We start from the raw sequence: 19,821 nt of genomic DNA, 5'->3' as shown, positions 1-19,821 counted from the left end.
AGCGCCGCAGCGTCCAGGGTTTACAGTTGGCAAGCGCCGCCCCGTGACTGCTCCAGTTGACTGCTGTCACTAGCCAATCCTGGGTATTTCCGGACGCGTTTTCTACCTCACCGAGCGGAGCGCGGCGGGAAGGCGGAAAGGACGTGTTGGAGGATTTCGGGCGTTTGCATCTAACGTGTCTGAAAGGCAAGAGGTTGGACAGAGTGTTTTATTTGTTTTTCCAATGTGAGCCACCCAACCCGAGCAAGCAAGGAGGCAAAAGCTATAGTTGCTGACTCGTACGGAATGAAAAAGTTTAAATAATATTTTACAAACTATGCTGGCTGGATTTCCTTATTGTAAAAATCTGTGAGGAGATATGTTACTTCTGATTTAGTAAACTGATAATGGGGGTAAAGTTCCTCAGCATGCATAGAACACATTACCATGGAATCTGCAGTTTCCTTCACGTTTTGAATAAAGGAGCAAGACTAAATTTTCAGAACAAATAATAGAGAAATGGACAGTGTGTTTATATGAGTAATTTTCGTTCCCTCTTTTTGTGGGAAAAAAAGGTATAGTACTGTTATATTCTGATTTCTATTTTGGAGGATTAAACTTCCAAACTTGAAAAAGTAGGTTAAAAAACGGACACATAGTTATCATAAAATAAACAAACCTCTAAAATTGCTGAAGAAAGTTGTGATTTGATTCATATATTTCAGTCATACACATATATGCAACTTTTTGAATTACACTACAAAATGCCTTGGACTATCTCCTAGTTGGATGGTATTTAAATACACAAAAGCATAAGCTTACTATTTTGTAGTTGTTAAATCCAATACCTCCGGACTGTAACCCCTTCGTGTTTAGGTTGCACAAGTATTTTGTATTTTTTTGCCTTCAGTGGCATTTTTTGTTTTTGTGTCTTCGCTGATGAATGCTTTTTTTTCCTGTAAAGGAATTGTGCCTTTCTAAGATTTAGCCATTATAAATTGGAATATTATTTTAATTAAATAATAGTCCTAAGGTAATTCTATATCATAAAAGTTCTATGGCTGGATTTGCACTTTTGCTAAACCATAATTAATTATAGTTTATTAAATTAGCCATTATTTATGGTTTTTATATAATATGTGAAACTGAGGCTGTAAGTAGTCAATATGCCTTTCAGCTTATTTTTGAGGCCCCTGGAATTCCTTACTGTCAAAATGTATCATATTGTTACTATTTGAACACAATTTTGCTTATTTAAAAAAGTGTTAAGTCTCTGTTAGTGATACTTTGAAGTCCCTAAATTGATTTCAATCTCTAATGAAGGCTGAGGTTGTTGCTTCTTGCAAGGAAAAAAAAGCTCTTATATGAACTAAAATCTGCAGTATAGCTTAGCGTGTTTGAATTAAACTTTAATTGTTATTATTAATGAAACTGAATAGTGCACAGTAGGAAAATGAAGCATTTTTCAGTTTGGTAGCAGATAGCTGTAAAACAACAACACAGCACAGTAAAAAGAGAAGAAAACAAAATTGTCGATCCTGATGGTTTTTCTTGTTTTGTCAAACCAATATCTTGATCATTACCTCATATTATTTTGGGTTTTAAGCAGTGGTGGGTTCCTCCCGGATCGCACCGGATCGCGCGCGCTCCCTTTCAGCGCTCCACCTGGCTTGCGCGCTCCCTTTCAGCGCTCCACCTGGCTTGCGCGCTCCCTTTCAGCGCTCCACCTGGCTTGCGCGCTCCCTTTCAGCGCTCCACCTGGCTCTCGCGCTCCCTTCCGGCGCTGAAACCGGAAGTACAGTTTTGCCCGGCCCTGGCGAAGCAACGACGCCTGTCTGCGCTCCACCAGCTCGGCTGGGAACGGAGATGTTTCCTCAGCGGAGCGGAGCGCCTGAAAAGTCTTTTCAGGCGCTCCGCTCCGCTGAGGAAACATCTCTGTTCCCAGCCGAGCTGGTGGAGCGCAGGCAGGCGTCGTTGCTTCGCCAGGGGCGGGGCAAGACTGTACTTCCGGTTTCAGCGCCGGAAGAGAGCGCGCAAGCCAGGTGGAGCGCTGAAAGGGAGCGCGCAAGCCAGGTGGAGCGCTGAAAGGGAGCGCGCAAGCCAGGTGGAGCGCTGAAAGGGAGCGCGCGCGATCCGGTGCGATCCAGCAGGAACCCACCACTGGTTTTAAGCCAATTCTCAACCAGACAAGGACATCTAGAATTGTTTGAATGGATATAAGGATGTGAATATTTATTAGGGCTGTACAAATTCTTCAAATTCTTCCACTTGTTCCCTGCTCTTAATGCAGGGAACAAGTATATGGCTATGTTTATCTCATTAAGGCAGATGTACAATATGTCTGCTTTCTGAGCTGTTCTTGGCTCTCTGTGCATGGAAATGCATTCCTCACAAAGCAAAAGGGATACATGTACTTGGCCACTTCCAGAAGAAGCCACTTGATTCTGGAAAAAGACCCAGCTAGAGAGAGTTGTTGAATATGTGTTCCCTTGAATGCTAAAATGCCTCTTCCAAAATATTTGCTCATCTCTAATGAGTATAAGAGTTCAACTCATCTGTATTCAGTGTTTCATACCTAGCACTACAGAAGTATGTAAAGTGCTAGCCATTGATACTGAAAAGTTTCAGACTTAAAGAACTCCTGATAGCAATCTTGTATATTTACCTCAGTAGTAATCTATGCCTTTCAATCTTTATGTAAAAGTAAAGCAAACCTCCAACTCCTTGATCACAATTGGATGGAGTAATTGAGCTTTTTTTTTTTTAAAAAAAATCTGTATTAAATGTTCACATATCTACTTCGGCTAGATCTCGTATGTACAAAGATCCATAGATTGGAGATTCCAAAAGTTAGATTGTTCCATGTATTTATTTGTATGAAACAAATATACATACAATACCTGGAACAATCTTTTTGACTTTCTAATCCGTGAGCCTCCCTTTGTACATACATTCAAGCTCCTGACCAAATTAAATGAATGCAAATTAAATGCATGCATTTAACTTCAACAAATCCATAATTGGCAGTGAGAATGCTGCAAAACAAAATGCTCATTTCAATGTGATCTTTATGCTCAATATCCTATTATTACATTTCCAATAGACTAAAAGTATGCTTCTCTAATCAGACTGGAATCATAACTGGGATGCAACTTTTTAAATTAGATCTGACTATATTTTCTATATGCTTGAAAAAACAAAGATTGCTACTAGATTTTGGTAGGATATTTTTTAATGTTGTAATTACTTTTTTGATCAGGCAAAGTATCCTTATTCCTAGGATCTTGTCTGTGGTATTTAGGGATACATATACAGTATTTTTCAGAGTATAAGGCACACCTTAGCAAAAAACAGTCCCCCCAGCCCCCAGCAGCACTCTATAAGCCTCCATAAGGCTATGCATGCATTTTTTTTTGACAAAAAAGGGCCTGTTTACGCAAAAAATGGGCCGTTTTTTTGCTTGTTCCCCCCTCCAGAAGCACTCTGCAAGCCCCCCCAAGGCTATTCATGCCTTTTTTAAAAAAAATAATGGGCCCGTTTTCGCAAAAAACTGGGCCGTTTTTGGGAGGTTTTGCAGAGTAAAAACTTTTTTTTTCCCTTTTGGAAAGCTCTAACTGATTGATGAGAATTACATTGATCAAGTGCTGTGCCAGCAGAAACAAACTCTTAGGTGCTGCAGATTGGCAGTGATTTGCTTCTCCAGCACATGGATAAATACACCTGGGAACATCTACCTACCTACCTACTCTCTTTCTCTCTCCCTCCCTACTGATATATGTATGTATGTATGTATGTATGTATGTATGTATGTATGTATGTATGTTATATTTGTACTGATAAATAAATAAAGGGAGACTAGTATAGATCTATTTTGAGCTAATTAGCTCTCATCAGCTAGCCATACCCTTACTGGGATTTGAACCCGGGCTGTATATATCTTAGGCAGGAGTTTTAGCCACTAAGCCACGGGCTCTGTTCCTTATCAGTTGAGCCAGGTAAATAGGTATGTATTTGTGTTACAACCCCTGGTATGACTTAATATGGGAGGAAGGTCACTACTCCCTCTTTCTGTCCTTCGGCTTATCACAGAAGACCATGCAGGCAGAAAACCATATTTTTATTTTTAATGTTGTCTTTTTATATTTGTGTTATATTTGTACTGATAAATAAATAAAGGGAGACTAGTATAGATCTATTTCGAGCTAATTAGCTCTCATCAGCTAGCCATACCCTTACTGGGATTTGAACCCGGGCTGTATATATCTTAGGCAGGAGTTTTAGCCACTAAGCCACGGGCTCTGTTCCTTATCAGTTGAGCCAGGGAAATAGGTATGTATTTGTGTTACAACCCCTGGTATGACTAAATATGGGAGGAAGGTCACTACTCCCTCTTTCTGTCCTTCGGCTTATCACAGAAGACCATGCAGGCAGAAAACCATATTTTTATTTTTAATGTTGTCTTTTTATATTTGTGTTATATTTGTACTGATAAATAAATAAAGGGAGACATTAAAAATAAAAATATGGTTTTCTGCCTGCATGGTCTTCTGTGATAAGCCGAAGGACAGAAAGAGGGAGTAGTGACCTTCCTCCCATATTTAGTCATACCAGGGGTTGTAACACAAATACATATATATATATATATGTATGTATGTATGTATGTATGTATGTATGTATGTATGTATGTATGCATGCATGCATGCATGTGTATATACCGTGTTTCCCCGAAAATACGACATGTCCTGCTAATAAGCCCACGCCTGGTTTTTGAGGTGGGTGTAAATATACGCCCTTCCCCGAAAATAAGCCCAAGTGAAAGGGTGCCATGGCAAGTACAGAAGGAAGCCCTTCCCTTCCCTAGTCACCTCAGCGCTTCTCGGCTCCTTAATTGGATCAGTTGAGCTGATCTGGCTTCCATTCAAAAAACAGCTGATTTGCGGGTGCTGCTCAGGCCGTGGCCTCCAGCAGGTGCGGCTGCCTTTGCCATCGATTACGGCCACAAAAGCAGCAGGAGGCCAATAATGCACCCGACGCTCCTTGCCCCGGCCTTCCGAAGGGTACTGTAGCAGCAGCTATCCACAATTTTTAAATCATTATTTCGTCCCGACCCACGTGGCCCAGTGAGCCACGTGGATCGGGACAAAATAAGGGTAAAAAAATTGTGGATAGCTGCTGCTACAGTACCCTTCGGAAGGCCGGCTTGAGTCTCCTGCTGCAAAAGTGGCTCCGCCCGAGACTGCTTTTGGGAGAGGAGGCAAAGGGGAAGCAATCAGCTTCATCTCGCCCTTGCCCTCAACCCCCCCTTCGGCTGAGCTCAAGCAGAGAAGTGGCCCGCAGGGTTTCAGGAGCAAAGTTGAGGCTGACAGGAGTCAGGGCAGGTGGGAAAGTCCAGTGCGGCCCCAGCGCTCTTCTTTCCTTGGAAACGGAATCTTGGGAGTGGGAAACGGCATTCCCAGGAAGGGTGGGTATGTCGGTATGTGTATAAAAAACACAAAGCGAGGGAGCCAACAGCCGCGGATTAAGGAGCTTTGTGAAACGTTACGTATACACTCAAAGTTTGGCAAGGAAGGGAGAAGAGATACTTCCCTCTCTTGGCAGTGTTTTGCTTGAAAATATATGGGAATCGGCCAAAGAGAAGGAAGAATGAGACCTGCGAGGAGATACTGCTGCCTGCAGAGGCACAGACAGAGCGAATTTCATTGAAGACTTCTCCGGCCAGCCCACAAGACTATCTGAAGGGGGAGCGGGAGGAGATTTCCTGCACATTGGCAGCAGCGTCTTCTCACAAGGCTTCTTCTGACATCCCCAGTTGTATGGATTTCCATGCCTTCCTTTATGGGATGTTGCTTCGCCCCTGGGACATCGGGAGAAGCCCTGTGAGGAGACGCCACTGCCAATGTGCAGGAAATCCCCCCCCCCGCAGATCATCCTTTAAAAATGTAGTTTCACCAGGATGAAGAGGTGGCTGGAGGCGGCGTTTGCATCTGGTTGGGCTTTCTTTGCAAGGCGGACAATCTGGGGAGCAAGAGATTTAGGAAGCCTGGGCTGGCGTGTGTCCGTTTCTCCAGTGAAGCATCTGAGTCATCCCCAGGGGCGAACGTTTCACCCTTCGTCATCTCTCTGCCCTGGCTTGGAAGCTGCAGAGGAAGCCTGCTATGCCCGGGGAGGGGAGGGAGAAGTGACAGCAAGAGGAGCACATATATATCCCTCTATCTATCTCCCTACCTATCTTCTCTCTCTCTCTCTCTCTCTCTCTCTCTCTCTCTCTCTCTCTCTCTCTCTCCCTACCTACTGTATTTCTCTCTCTATTTCTTCTCTATCCCTCTACCTACCAACCAACCTACTCTCTCTCCCTCCCTACTGTATTTCTCGCTCTCTCTCTCTATTTCTCTCTCTCTTCTCTATCCCTTTATCTACCTATCTATCTAACTTACTACTCTTTCTCTCTCCCTACCTACCTACTGTATTTCGCTCTCTTTCTCTCCCTCTCTATCCCTCTACCTACCTACTTTTTTTAAAAAAATGTGCCTCTTCAAAACCTTGGTGCATCTTATACTCCAGTGTGTCTTATACTCTGAAAAATATGGGTATGTGCAGATACATATCTTCTTATCTGTCAGTTCCCTCCATGACCTACCTTAAACCAAAGTAAGTTGATTTTAATAATATATAAGCATCTATGAAAAAGAAGTGCCTGACCCCAACACTATCTTTATGAGTTTGCTTTATTTAGAAAAAGAGAATGGGGTGCATTAGAGAATACTCTGATGATAAACACATATAACCTGCTTTCAAAATTTTACTACAATCTAAAAAATGAACTTTTGACTTTTACCTGCAAATATTAGGCATAGCCGCTTTTATCTCTTGAAGCTGCTGTAATATAGGGAAACACAATACCTTTCTCTTAAGCCATTTGCTTAGCAAATGTTCTCCATTGAGTCCAGCTGCTTTATATCTGAAATTATCTACCCATTGTCTTGTCTTTTTGCCTGCCCTTCAGAACATTTTGTAAAAAAGGTGTCTCCATTTAAAAATTAACTACAGGTAGTCCTTAATATATAACCACAATTGAGCCCAAAACTTGCTAAGCAGGACGGTTGTTAAGTGAGTTTTTATGACTTTTCTTGCCACAATCGTCAAGGCAATCACGACAGTTGTTAAATTAGTAACACGGTTGTTAAGTGAATCTGGCTTCCAATTGACTTTGCTTGTCAGAAGCTCACAATAATCCTGGAACACTGCAACTATCATAAATATGAGCCAGTTGCCAAATGTGCAAATTTTAATCATGTGAGCATGGGGATGCAGCAACAGTTGTAAGTGCGAAAAATGGTCATATATCACTTTTTTCAGTGCTGCTGTAACTTCGAACAGTCACTAAATGAATTGTTGTAAGTTGAGGACTGTGTGTAAAGGGGGAAAGAAAGAATAATGAGCTAGAAAAGTTAAGTTCCTATGCCAGTTTGGGACTATACCAGAGTTTAGGTAAAAGACAAAAGGCTAACCCTAAACCAGCTTATTCCTGAGATGTAAATACGTTCTTGCCTTTTTAAAGTTGCTTCTCAAATGTTAGATTGATGGTATCTCTATTCTTCTAAGACAAATGATAATTGTTACTGTTAAATATTTATATGTCTGACCTGTGTTTCTATAGGACAGTGATGGCGAACCTTTTTTGGCTCGTGTGCCACAAGTGGGGGGAGCGCAGGGGGGTCGTGTGTGGCCGGGCCGCACCCATAATGCAATGTGCGACCCCCCAGTGCGCATGCGCGCACAGCAGGCGCAACCCTCCATTTTTACATGCTTTTTTCACCCTCCCCAGAGGCTTTATAGGAGCCTGGGAAGGGCGAAAAGAGCCTCCCCCACCCCCCGGAGGCCCCCCGGAGGCTTCAGGGACTGTCCGAAAGCTTCCGGTTTGCTTGGAGGGTCATTTTAAGCGTTCCGAAGGCTTCAAGGATGGTCTGGAGGCTTCCCTGATGCCTTCGGAGCATTTAAAATGACCCTCCAAGCAAACCGGAAGTCACTTCTGGTTTGCTCGGAGGGTCGTTTTAAGCGTTCCGAAGGCTTTAGGGACCATCCAGAGGCTTCCCTGATGCCTTCGGAGTGCTCAAAACGACCCTCCGAGCAAACCGGAAGTCATCGGGGGGGAGCGGGGGATGGTCCCTGAAGCCTCCGGGGAGCCTCCGGGGGGGGGTGGGGAGGCTCTTTTCGCCCTCCCCAGGCTCCTATAAAGCCTCTGGAGCCTGGGGAGGGCGAAAAAATGGCTTTTAAAAACGGTGAACTCAGCTGACCAGCGCGCGCATGCCCTGACAAATGGCTCCGCATGCCACCTGTGGCACACATGCCATAGGTTCGCCATCACTGCTATAGGAGATGCTAGATTTGGAGCTGGTGTATAATTTTGAATAAATCTGCATTCCTTTTATTTCTTACAATTAGGGTAGGATCCTGTCCTTCAGATTTTGTCCATAAAGAAATTAATTATTTGAAGACTGCACCATAGAAAACATGATTAAAGAATTATTCAGGAACTAGAAGCTACAGTCTTCAAATGAAGATTTGTGATGATATTGTGACACAAAAGGTCCCCTCCCCAATGTACAGTGTCCACAGATTTAATTCAGGTTCCATAATGTTGTAGTACTTTGAGATTATTTGAGATCATTGGGTGAGCACTTTGTACATTTTGAAGCAAGATAGAGAACCCAAAATATATGTGCCTTAAAGAAATACCGTGTTTCCCCAAAAATAAGACAGGAGGTCTTATTATTTTTGGGATGCAGGAAGCGGCGAGTGTGGTCACCTCATGGCTGCTGCTGTGTTGCAATATTTTTTTGGGGGGGAGGGCTTATTTTCAGGGAAGGGCTTATTTTAGCGCATGCGCTCAAAAGCCCAATTGGGTTTATTATCCGGGGAGGTCTTATTTTCAGGGAAACAGGGTAGAATAGTAATACAAACACTTTGAAAAATAGTGACACCCTTGTTCAGTTTTCATTATGCTGCCAACAGAAATCATAATCAAATATAAAACTGAAAAATTTCCCCAATAAAGAGAAAAAAAATAGCAGACAAAAGATTTCCCTGGGTTTGACAGTGGCTTGGGGAAAATTGAAAAGGGGGGATATGTCCCAACAAAGAAAAGGGATGAAACAGGAATAGAGAATTGGGACAAAAGACTTACTAGGAAAAAATCAGACAATTAGAAATTGTTACATGGAGAATATAAAGTAGAGGTATGTGATTCACTCTTTTACATGATAATTAAACTGAGTTGCTAAAATTGATTGAATATGATAATGGAAAGATAATTAAATATAGGTTAAAATATTTGAAATATGACTACATATAGAATTTTTAAGAACAATGTGAGTGTCAGCGTTCCAACTACCATGTAGAAATAAAATCAAATTCCAAGGCAGAAACATCCTTAAAGTTCTGATTTAATAATACAGGCATGTTGGCATCGTACTATGGAATTTCAACTCTGATTTACATCCTGGGAGTTCACCCAGTTGAAAGTTCATGATTCATCCCCCCATCCATAATCAATCACATGCCCCAATCCTTTTCCTTCCACGCTGGCATCTCCACCCAGCTTCTTCAAATGTCAAATGTCGAGGTGCTGTGACAAAATATGACCTTGGCTGCTAGGAAAAATTGACAACACATTCCACAATTCTATTCCTTTCGATTCCCCCCTCCCAATGACTACACTAATAAAACACCATAGGAAATTATAAGAAAGTGTGGCAGGCCAAAGATTCTTAAAGGAACCTCTGCAGGCCTGACAGGCGGCCTCTCTTAAAAAAAAAAAAGTCTGCAAAAGAAGTAAAAGTAGAAATTGCTATACACAATTAACAATCTCTGCCTCCCCCAGGGGACCCTTTGGCTTATCAGGGAAGTTCTCATGGAATTGTTTCACTAAGCTATCTGCTTTCAGATCCCAACATTTCACCCACATAGCTTCAGACAAAGGGTACCCCTTCCAATGCACTAAATATTGTAAGCGACCCCTATACAGCCTGGAATCTAAGATTTTTTTCACCTCATAATGTGTCTCCCCTTCTACCACTACAGGAGATGGGGGAGCTTGGGTGGATGGCCTTATGCTAGACCCCATTACTGGCTTCAATAAGCTACAATGAAATACCAGGTACATTTTCCCTAGTAGTCTGGGTAGGGTGAGTCGAACTGTAACTGGGTTAATTATCTTTTCTATTGGGAAAGGACCTAGAAATTTTGGACCCAATTTCTTACCAGGCATCTGTAACTTTATGTATTTGGTAGACACAAAAACTTTGTCCTCCACTCTAAAGGGGGTTTGGAGGGAGCAATGTTTATCAGCTTGCTTCTTGTAGGCTTCTGCCGCAACTGCTAGAGTCTTCTTCGCATTCTCTCATCCTTTCTTTAGCGTATCCATCCATTCATTCAAAGACATGGAGGAAGGAGGTTCTCTAGGCAACTCAGTCATGAGAACGAATTCCATGCCACTGGTAATCTGGAAACCCGCTAATCCTGTGCTGCTGTGGATTGCATCGTTGTACGGCACTTCGGCGAAGGGTAGCAAGTCCGACCAGTTGTCTTGCTGATACTCCACAAAACACCGGATGTATTGTTCCACCACCGCATTGGCTCCCTCTGCTGCGCAATTCATGCTGGGATGAACCTCTGAGCTCAGTTCTTGTGTGGACCCAATGGATCTCAGGACCTCTCTCCAGAACTTAGCTGTGAACTGGACTCCGCAGTCTGAAATGATCCTCTTGGGTACTCCGTGCAGGCGATAAATGTGTTTCACGAACATTTTCGCTAATTCCTTTGCGGATGGCAATCCTGAGCAAGCAATGAAGTGTGCCTGCTTAGAAACCAAATCAATAACTGTCCAGATTACTCTATTCCCACTGCTATCTGGGAGTTCCACGATGAAGTCCATTGTGACCTCTTCCCATGGTCGGTTAGGGCTCTCTGCTGCAGGTTCTGGGCTCTTGGATTCAATCATCCCTGGTTTGCCTTTTTCCTCCTCCAAGGCCTGCCCCTTGGTAGGACTTTTCGTCACTTTAAGTTGGGGATCCTCTTCCAGAGGTCATTTGGGCTTTTCCCCCTCCGAGGTCTCCCCCTTGGTAGGACTCTTTGTCACCTTAAGTTGGGGATCCTCCTCCAGAGATTGTTTGCCCTTTTCCTCCTCCGAGGCCTCCCCCTTGGTAGGACACTTTGTCACCTTAAGTTGGGGATCCTCTTCCAGAGGTTGTTTGGGCTTTTGCCCCTCCGAGGCCTCCCCCTTGGTAGGACACTTCGTCATCTTAAGTTGTGGATCCTCTTCCAGAGGTTGGTGGCCCAGATGACTCTTCTGGTGGCATCTGGGGCATTCTTCTTACCGCTTTGGTGGTTGGTGTACACGTTTGTGGCATTGGGGCTGGAGCCAAGCACTCTGATGCTCTGTGGCCAAGTTGACAGCAATGGTGGCATTTTATTGGCCCCCACGAAGGAAGGAACCTAGTTTCATCTCTAAACTTAGGAACCTCTTCATCACATTGGCCTGCTATCCATCTTGCAGCTTCCCCCCTTGGTAAACCCTTCCTCCCTTGTGGAGATTGCTTCTCTGTAGGAAGGTGGGGTAAGAACCTGTTGGGGCATTGCAGGTGCACATTGTCCTGCCATCCATCCTGCAGGCCTCCCTTTGGTAAACCCATCTTCCATGGTGGAGATTGCTTCTCTGTAGGAAGGTGGAGTAAGAACCATTTGGGGCATTGCAGGGGAGACTGGAACCGGTGGGGAGGTCAATCCCTCGGTTGGCTACTGCCCAGTTTTCTGCCATGGTGCCATCTGCTGAGGGAGGGCAGGTGCCCTCTGGCATCCCTCCCATCCATGACCTGGGGTTAAGACCCATCCTGGGGTTGCCTGCTTCACAGGTTGCAGCTCAACCAACGATGGCTGGCTAGGGGGGTTTATGTGCCAAGGACCCTCCTGCTGGCTTGGAGGAGTTATTGGCCAAGTAGGTGCCCTCTGCTGGCTTGGAGCATTTTCCCATGTTGATGGCAAAGGAGGTGCCCAGTGGCATCTTATCCATCCATACTCTGGGAAGGAAACCCAATCTGGTGGTGCTTCATTCACTGGTTGCAGCCCAATTTGTGGCTGGCAAGTGAAAGATGCTGGCCAATCCCTTCTTGCTGTCTGGGTTGAAATTCCCATTTTGATAGGGAATCTGTCTCCCACTCAGTTGCTGGGTAATAAGTCATTTCATTTATTGCTGTCTGGAAGGAGTCAAAACCTCTACTCCAGGGTTTTTTTCAAGCCTTGCTTCCAAGCTGGGGGGAAGAAGGGGGAGCATGCACTCACGTTTAGTTGTCCGAAATGGTCCGGGAACCCCATCAGAGATGATTGCACGGGGATGGCTTGGATCTCCATTCCTTTTATTTTCTAGTCCTTTTCCTCCCCTTCATTGTTTCTCTTGACAACTGCAATAAATCTTGAAGCAGGAATTCCTTTTCCTTTGAAGTTAGCAGAGAAGCTTTGGCTCTCAGCTTCTTATCACCAAAAGCTTACTCATAATTGTTCACTGATATTTTACGCTGTCCCGGTCAGCGTTGGGAATTCAGCACCCCTTTCCAGCTCCCCCCCCATGCGAGGGGTGTGTGCTGGTGCCTTATTTTAAAGAGAGAGTTGAAATAATATAGAATTTTTAAGAACAATGTGAGTGTCAGCGTTCCAAATACCATGTAGAAATAAAATCAAATTCCAAGGCAGAAACATCCTTAAAGTTCTGATTTAATAATGCAGGCATGTTGGCATTGTACTGTGGAATTTCAACTCTGATTTACGTCCTGGGAATTCACCCAGTTGAAAGTTCATGATTCATCCCTCCACCCATAATCAATCACACGCCCCAATCCTTTTCCTTCCACGCTGGCATCTCCACCCAGCTTTTTCCGGTCAAATGTCGAGGTGCTGAGACCCAAGATGACCTTGGCTGCTAGGAAAAATTGACAACAATACATTCCACAATTCTACTCCTTTTGATCCCCCCCCCCAATGACTACACTAATAAAACATCATAGGAAATTATAAGAAAGTGTGGCAAGCCAAAGATTCTTAAAGGAACCTCTGCAGGCCTGACAGTGAGGTGTGTATTGCTTGTTATTTTACATAGCAGACAAATGGAATTGTAATGAACATTGAACAGCAAGGATTGTTATTTAAAGACAATTAAATGTAAGCTAAGTTAAGATATGGAAAAATGGAGGGGGAACATGAAACATACTTATAATAAAAATTATTGAGATTATAAAGACAGAACTAAAAATTTTGGGCATGTAATGATACAATATTATGATGAGAATAGCTGATAATTGTAACCAGCTCCACCTTCTGGCCAAAAATAAGTTGGGGTGGTAAAAATATAATTGCTATATATGTAAACTTTTCTTTCAAAAAAAGAAAGAGGAGGATATATGTTAAAATTAAAGATGTTTATTGAAATGAAATTATAAACACCATAAACATAAAATGGAGCTTGCTCAGAGGCTGAAATACACCAAGTAAATGAGATGAAGAGTGCGGAAGAGAGGAGAAAGGTAAGGGAAGAAGAGAGGGTTAGGAGAGAGGGCAGGGTGGTGGGGGAAGAGGAGGAGAGAAGGAGTGGAAAGGGAAGAGAGGAGAAGGAGAGAGGAAGGGGAAGTAGAGAAGGATGACAGAGGGAAGAAAGGAGGTAGGGAGGAGGAGGAGAGAGGGAGAAGAAAGTGATGGATAGGGTACAGATATGGTGTATGGAGAACAGATGAGCCAAAAATCGTTCTTGGGGGTTGATGATAAGACAAATTGATGTAAATATTTAATGATATAAAATAATGTTGGTTATGTAAGAGTATACATGTGGTTATTTGTTATGAAAATGAAAAAATAAACTTTTTATAAAAAAAATCATAATCAAATGTTAGCATAGTGATAGAATGGCTTATATTCTTCATAGTGAGAGGGAGGAGTATCCAGACTGGGTTAACCTTGTCCTCTCATTGATTGGACTAAGTCAGACAAGCTCTTTGGGAACTCCCACTGGTCACCAGGTGCTACCCAGTTATCGACTCAGTCCACTCACTGGAGGGTTGACCATTCTGGATCTCCAGCAAATTTCTAGAATTTTAAGGAAAAAAGACTTGGACCTGCGAATTTTGCCTCCCAGCACCACGCTTTAGCCTCCCATCTGCAAAGAAGGACTGCCACAAGCCCTCTGGGGCGGCACGCTGCCGTGGCCACTGAGTGAGACCGGAGTCACTCAGTGAGGACCCTTGCCAGGCAAGCAAGGAAGATGGCACAAGCCTCCTGGAGGCAAGCCCTGCCCCGGAGGTTCTACAAGTGCAGGAGCGCTCCGCCGCTCCCCACAGGGTCGAGCGGCTAACCGCGGCTTTCTTATGCGCCGCAGAGTGCCCGCATTACCTCTGTGTGGCCAGACGATCGCAGGGAAGCTGAAGAAGAAATCCCTGGCCACAGTGGCGTCGGAAGGAAGCAGGAGGCAAGAATCCAGCGGCAAGGGTGCTCGGCAGCTCCGGAAAGCCCCAGCAGCTAGGTGAGCACTTTTAAAAGTCGCGCCTTTTTCTCAAAATGTGGCGCCATTTTGAAGCCGGGAGGACCCACGTGGTCCAAGATGGCAGCGCCCAGCAGCTCCAAGGAAGAAGGAAGCTAGGCAGCTGCTAATCCGTCCAGCAGCCCCACCGGTGTTGGTAACATAGAAAAGCAGACGCAGACAGGAGTAAGGTTGTGATGGGAAGGCACTCTGATGGGAAGGCACCCTGATGGGAAGGCACCCACTGGGAAGGCACCCACACTGAGTATCTCTCCAGTGCTCCCTTTTATTGTCAAGCTTCTCAGAATAGCAAAAGCTCATTGGAACGAAAATCCACTTGGCAAATACTGATTGGTTTACAAATACATGCTCTCCTCATGGACACCTCATGGACACTTCATGATATAGATCCGTGACTCTCTACTAGTTAATATTCTGCTGCATGGAATGAGATATCTACGTGTAAATTCCATAAGCAAAGGATTAAGAGGAAGGAATGTGGACTTTGACTGATTAATCAGTGTGGTTTGCCAACTACTGAGTAACCAATTAACCACATTTCCTCCTTTCTTTTATTTTAATTCATTTTGTTTTAACCATTTGCACGCATACATTACATCGCGTCTATGTGGTCGAATTCTGGACCGAAACATTGTTATTAATGTAGGTACACATTGAATGGAGCAACAGCAACAAATTAAACCAATTATTACCATGATTACAATGCATACAAATTCAAAAGTCAGTTCTGTTAATCATTTTTGAAACATTTTTAACATTCCACAGAAAGCGATTTTGGTCCCAAAGTCCTTGTTCTGGAATGCCTTCCTGTGGGGATATCGTTGCCAAAGTTGCAGGGAAAAGACATGTAAAAAGTATACACAACACAATAGTGAGATAATTCGCATTTAAGCAAGAAAAAGCAGCCACTAAAAAGTTCTCTGGTGTTGGCTCCATATTTTGATCTTGCAAGAGCTGACTGGCTTGAGCAGACAAAGCCTTAATTTGTCCCCAAATTGAATTATGTTTCTTCTGAGATGCCCGGTCTCGATCCATTTGAGGATTCTGCAGACTGAGGTAGAAGTTGGGTATCGGATTTTTCAATCCTTTTGCCACGACATCTTTCCAAGGTTTTACATACCGTGCTGGAATCCACACAGGTCCTGTTGGAGCAAGCACAGCAGCATATCCTCGTCCCCATGTTAACAAAGGAACCGGACCATGCCATTCAGGATTAGGTAACAATCTATACATTACTTGTGACTGAGGATGACTTGTTCTATGGCCAAGGTGATTATCCACTGGAGTAGATGAAATTCCAGATTGAACCTTAATGTCAACCTGATTAAAAGCTAGCAGGCATGGATCAGAAGGTACATGATAAGAAACCCTTCCTACAAAACCTGTAAATGCCACTTGCAATGTAGGAGATAAACTAACCATTCGTTCCCAATCTTCCAAAGGAAGAGGCACTACAACATTAGCCGGATCTTGCCCTATGAGTATTTTACATTGCTCTCTTCCCTTGAATAGTAGTTCTGCATACATGTGAGCTGGTGTACTAATGGTATGTCCTGGACTATGTGAAAGATATAACCACTCTATAATTAATAAAGAACTTTAGTCTTGCCCTGTAGGATGATTTCTTGAGCTATGTCAGCTGTAGGTTGTTTCTGAGTGAGAATGAATATGATAGTTAAAGGCGTGTTGTCCTGACATCTATCCACCCAGACTAATTTTAATGCATTGTTTATTTGGTCAAATACTGCGCTGCTGTCAATTGTATTCAATCAGAAGGATTATCTCTTAGTTTTAATGCACCAAGTAAAGGGCTAAGTATAATGGTAGGAAGACCCACATATGGGCGTAACCAGTTAATTGAACCTAAAAGCTGTTGTAATTTAACATGACAATGTATCCTCTATTTTTTATTGAGGAATTTGTGGGTGTGAATAGGTCTGTAATAGCTTATGACCTAAATAAAGAAAAGGTTATTTAACTTGTACCTTTTCTGGTGCTATTTGCAATCCATAAGCTGCAAGATCTTGAGTCAATTCAGATAGCCAATTTGAAGGAATCTTTGGTGCCGATACGAAAATATCATCCATGTAATGATAAACTACAGCCTGAGTATATCTTTTCCTAAAAGGTTCTAAAGCTCTAGATACAAAGTGCTGACATAATGTTGAACTATTCAGCATACCTTGATGTAAAACTGTCCATTGATATCTTTCCATTGGCTTTTCTGAATTTATAACTGGTACAGTAAAGGCAAAAAGAGGTTTGTCCTTTTTTGCATTTGGGACAAACTGTTTGTGGTCTGGTACCTTGCCCCCCCCCGCCCCCGGTCCATTGCCTTTATAAGCTCCTCCACCTGGAGCTTGGCATTGCTGTTTAAAATGTCCAGGTTTTTTGCAATTAAAACAATTTCCTTTGGGCTTGCCAAAGTGTTCTTTTTGTAGTGCAGCTGCTAATGCATCCATTTGAAATGCATTTGTGCCTATGTCTGAACATGCCTTCAGCATGTCCGCTAAAGTATATTCTCCTTTATTTATAATAGACATCAGAGCTTTACAACAATCTGCATTAGCATGTTCATAAGCTAGTCATTTCATCAATTCCCCACTAGCTTCTTCATTATCTATTTGCCATTGGATGGCTTCTTGTAATTTATCAATAAAATCAGAATAAGCCTCTCCTGCACCCTGACATATGGATGAAAAAGATTTACTAGGTTTTCCTGACACTGGCAGTCTCTGAAAGGCCTTTATGATACATCGTCCTACAATGGGGTAGGCTTGTGGAGGTGTTCCTGCAGCTTGTTGTTCTATGCTAGAAAAATTTCCAACTCCACATATTTGATCTGGTATGAACTGTCCTCCTGAATTGTTCCCTGCATGTATGGCCTCTCTTTGGTATTCTGAATTCCAAACCACATATCGTGCGGGTGTAAGAAGCATTCTAAACAACTCTTTCCAGTCTTGTGGGATCAACTGATAACCATTAGAAATACCTTCCAGCATGCCTGCCGTATAAGTAGAACGTAATCCCATTTCAGTGATACTTTTCCTCAATTCTCTTTAACACTTGATATGGTAATGGATTCCACTGATATTGGGCCTGGCCTTGTGGGTCAACTGTTTGTACCTCTGGAAAGGCTTGAAGCCCTTCTGGAAGTTCTTGTCCTGTGAGATTTCCCTTTTTCTGTTCTTCCTGAAATCCTGCTCGGACTGCTCCAATTGGCTCCTTTGTAGAGACAATGGATACCGGAGCAGAAGGGGAACTAGACTCCACTGGCCACAACATAGTTGTAGCCGGTAAAGCTAGTTGCATATATGGAGGGGGAGCAAATCCTTCCTCTGGGATTAAAGAGAGCAGTGGGGATGGTGCCTTGAGTTTATGAGTCCTCATCTTCTCTATTATATCCTTACATTTTTGCCACAACAATAAATGTTGAATAGGAGATTGTGGCTCGGTATGTAATTGTATTCCAATTCTTATCCAGTCCCCTAATTCCCAAGTTCCTGCCTCGGGGTACCAGGGACATTGACAACCTATTTCACCTACTAAGTTTTCTAACTCATGTAGACTAACTCCTGTCACTTCATTACATTTAAGTAATTTCTGCAGCTCTTGTGCATGAACCTTCTGCGGAGCTGACAGTCCCCCCCCAATACTCACAAAATATTGGGAGCGAAGTTTGCTGTGGTGCACCTGGGCTGGTCCGGCCGAATGAGTATGAGGAGATCACGTCGGGGTCACCAGATGTTGGTGACGTAGAAAAGCAGATGCAGACAGGAGTAAGGTTGTGATGGAAGGCACTCTGATGGGAAGGCACCGAGATGGGACGGCACCCACTGGGAAGGCACCCACACTGAGTATCTCTCCAGTGCTCCGTTTTATTGTCAAGCTTCTCAGAATAGCAAAAGCTCATTGGAAAGAAAATCCACTTGGCAAACACTGATTGGTTTACAAATACATGCTCTCCTCATGGACACCTCATGGACACTTCATGATATAGATCCGTGACTCTCTACAAGTTAATATTCTGCTGCATGGAATGTGATGTCTGTGTAAATTCCATAAGCAAAGGATTAAGAGGAAGGAATGTGGACTTTGACTGATTAATCAGTGTGGTTTGCCAACTACTGAATAACCAATTAACTCCACACACCGGAGGGGCAGAAGAGCATTCAACCAGGTCAGTGACCTTCCCAGAGACTGCCCACAGGAGGGGGGGAGGAAAGACTAAATCAAAACAGAAGCACCTCTCCCCCAGGGCAGATCCAAGGGAAGGATGGGGGCAGAAACCTCCCAAGTCTCCTTCCAAGTACGAGAGGCGAAGGCATCAGAACTTGGAAAGGCTCTGCAAGAAGGCAAGCAGTCACAAGAGCACCCCAGGCATGGGCACAGAGGGGCAGGCTCCAGGTGTAATGATGTATATGCTTTATGTTATATTTTAAGTGCAATTGCTGTGCTTAGCTCTTTAAGAAGGCTAGGAAACAGTTAACCTTTTTTAATGATGTCATCTAGGGCAGAAGTTAGTTTACAGATGGCTGCCGCTGAATAAAGACGAGCTCTAGTTCAAACTCCTTGCTGTCTGCCTTTATTTTATGCCAAGGTCATCACATGGTACCAGGAGTGGGGTGAGAAGAGTCATGGCAGCAAACAGCAACACAAAGAACACTCCTTCCCTGGATTTGGAATCAGGGAATATATCTGAAAACTGGTTAAGGTGGAAGGAACTGATAGAGCTTGTGTTTGCAGGACCTGATGCAAACAAATGGACTAATCAGCAAAAAGCAGCACACTTTCTAATATGTGTGGGACAGAAAGGACGTGATGTGTGCAGAGCCTGGCAAGCAAGTGGGAAGATCACTGCAGAGGACAAAAGGAAAACAGAGGTACTGTTTGCAAAGTTTGAAGCATACTGTAACCCGAGAAAAAAACTCCACAGTGCAGAGAAAACTGTTTTATGAGAGAAACCAGTGTGGATGTGAATCTGTGGATGATTGGATGACCCAGCTGTGCTTGCTTGCCAAAGACTGTGCTTTTTATGATACTGGAGATATGATTAAAGACCGTATTTTGATGGGCAGTAAGTCTAAGGAAGTCCAGGAAAAACTGCTGCAGGAAGAAGACTTAAATCTTGAGAAAGCTGTAAGGATTGCCAGAGCATATGAAATATCAAGAAAAGACATGCAGATACTGGAAGGAACACAGCACCATATCAATGCTATAGAAACTCAAAGCAGTAGATATGGTCAAGAAAGGGCATACAAAGG

The 19,821-nt window shown here is 43.5% G+C and overlaps 1 protein-coding gene across 1 annotated transcript in view; it reads left to right on the top strand.

Moving 5' to 3' along the window:
- The window catches only part of IMMP2L (inner mitochondrial membrane peptidase subunit 2), a 142,728-nt gene continuing 122,907 nt past the window's right edge, over nucleotides 1–19,821 (top strand). Inside the window, exon 1 of the mRNA XM_081957468.1 lies at nucleotides 1–193. The gene's annotated coding sequence lies outside the window, so the exon portion shown is untranslated. The remainder of the gene's footprint in view (nucleotides 194–19,821) is intronic.

The sequence above is a fragment of the Natrix helvetica genome (genome assembly GCF_964273705.1).
Source record: "Natrix helvetica genome assembly, chromosome: 6".
In the NCBI taxonomy this organism is placed as follows: Eukaryota; Metazoa; Chordata; class Lepidosauria; order Squamata; family Natricidae; genus Natrix; species Natrix helvetica.
The sequence above is the reverse complement of the archived record's forward strand: the minus strand, read 5'-3'. Positions and strand labels throughout refer to the sequence as shown.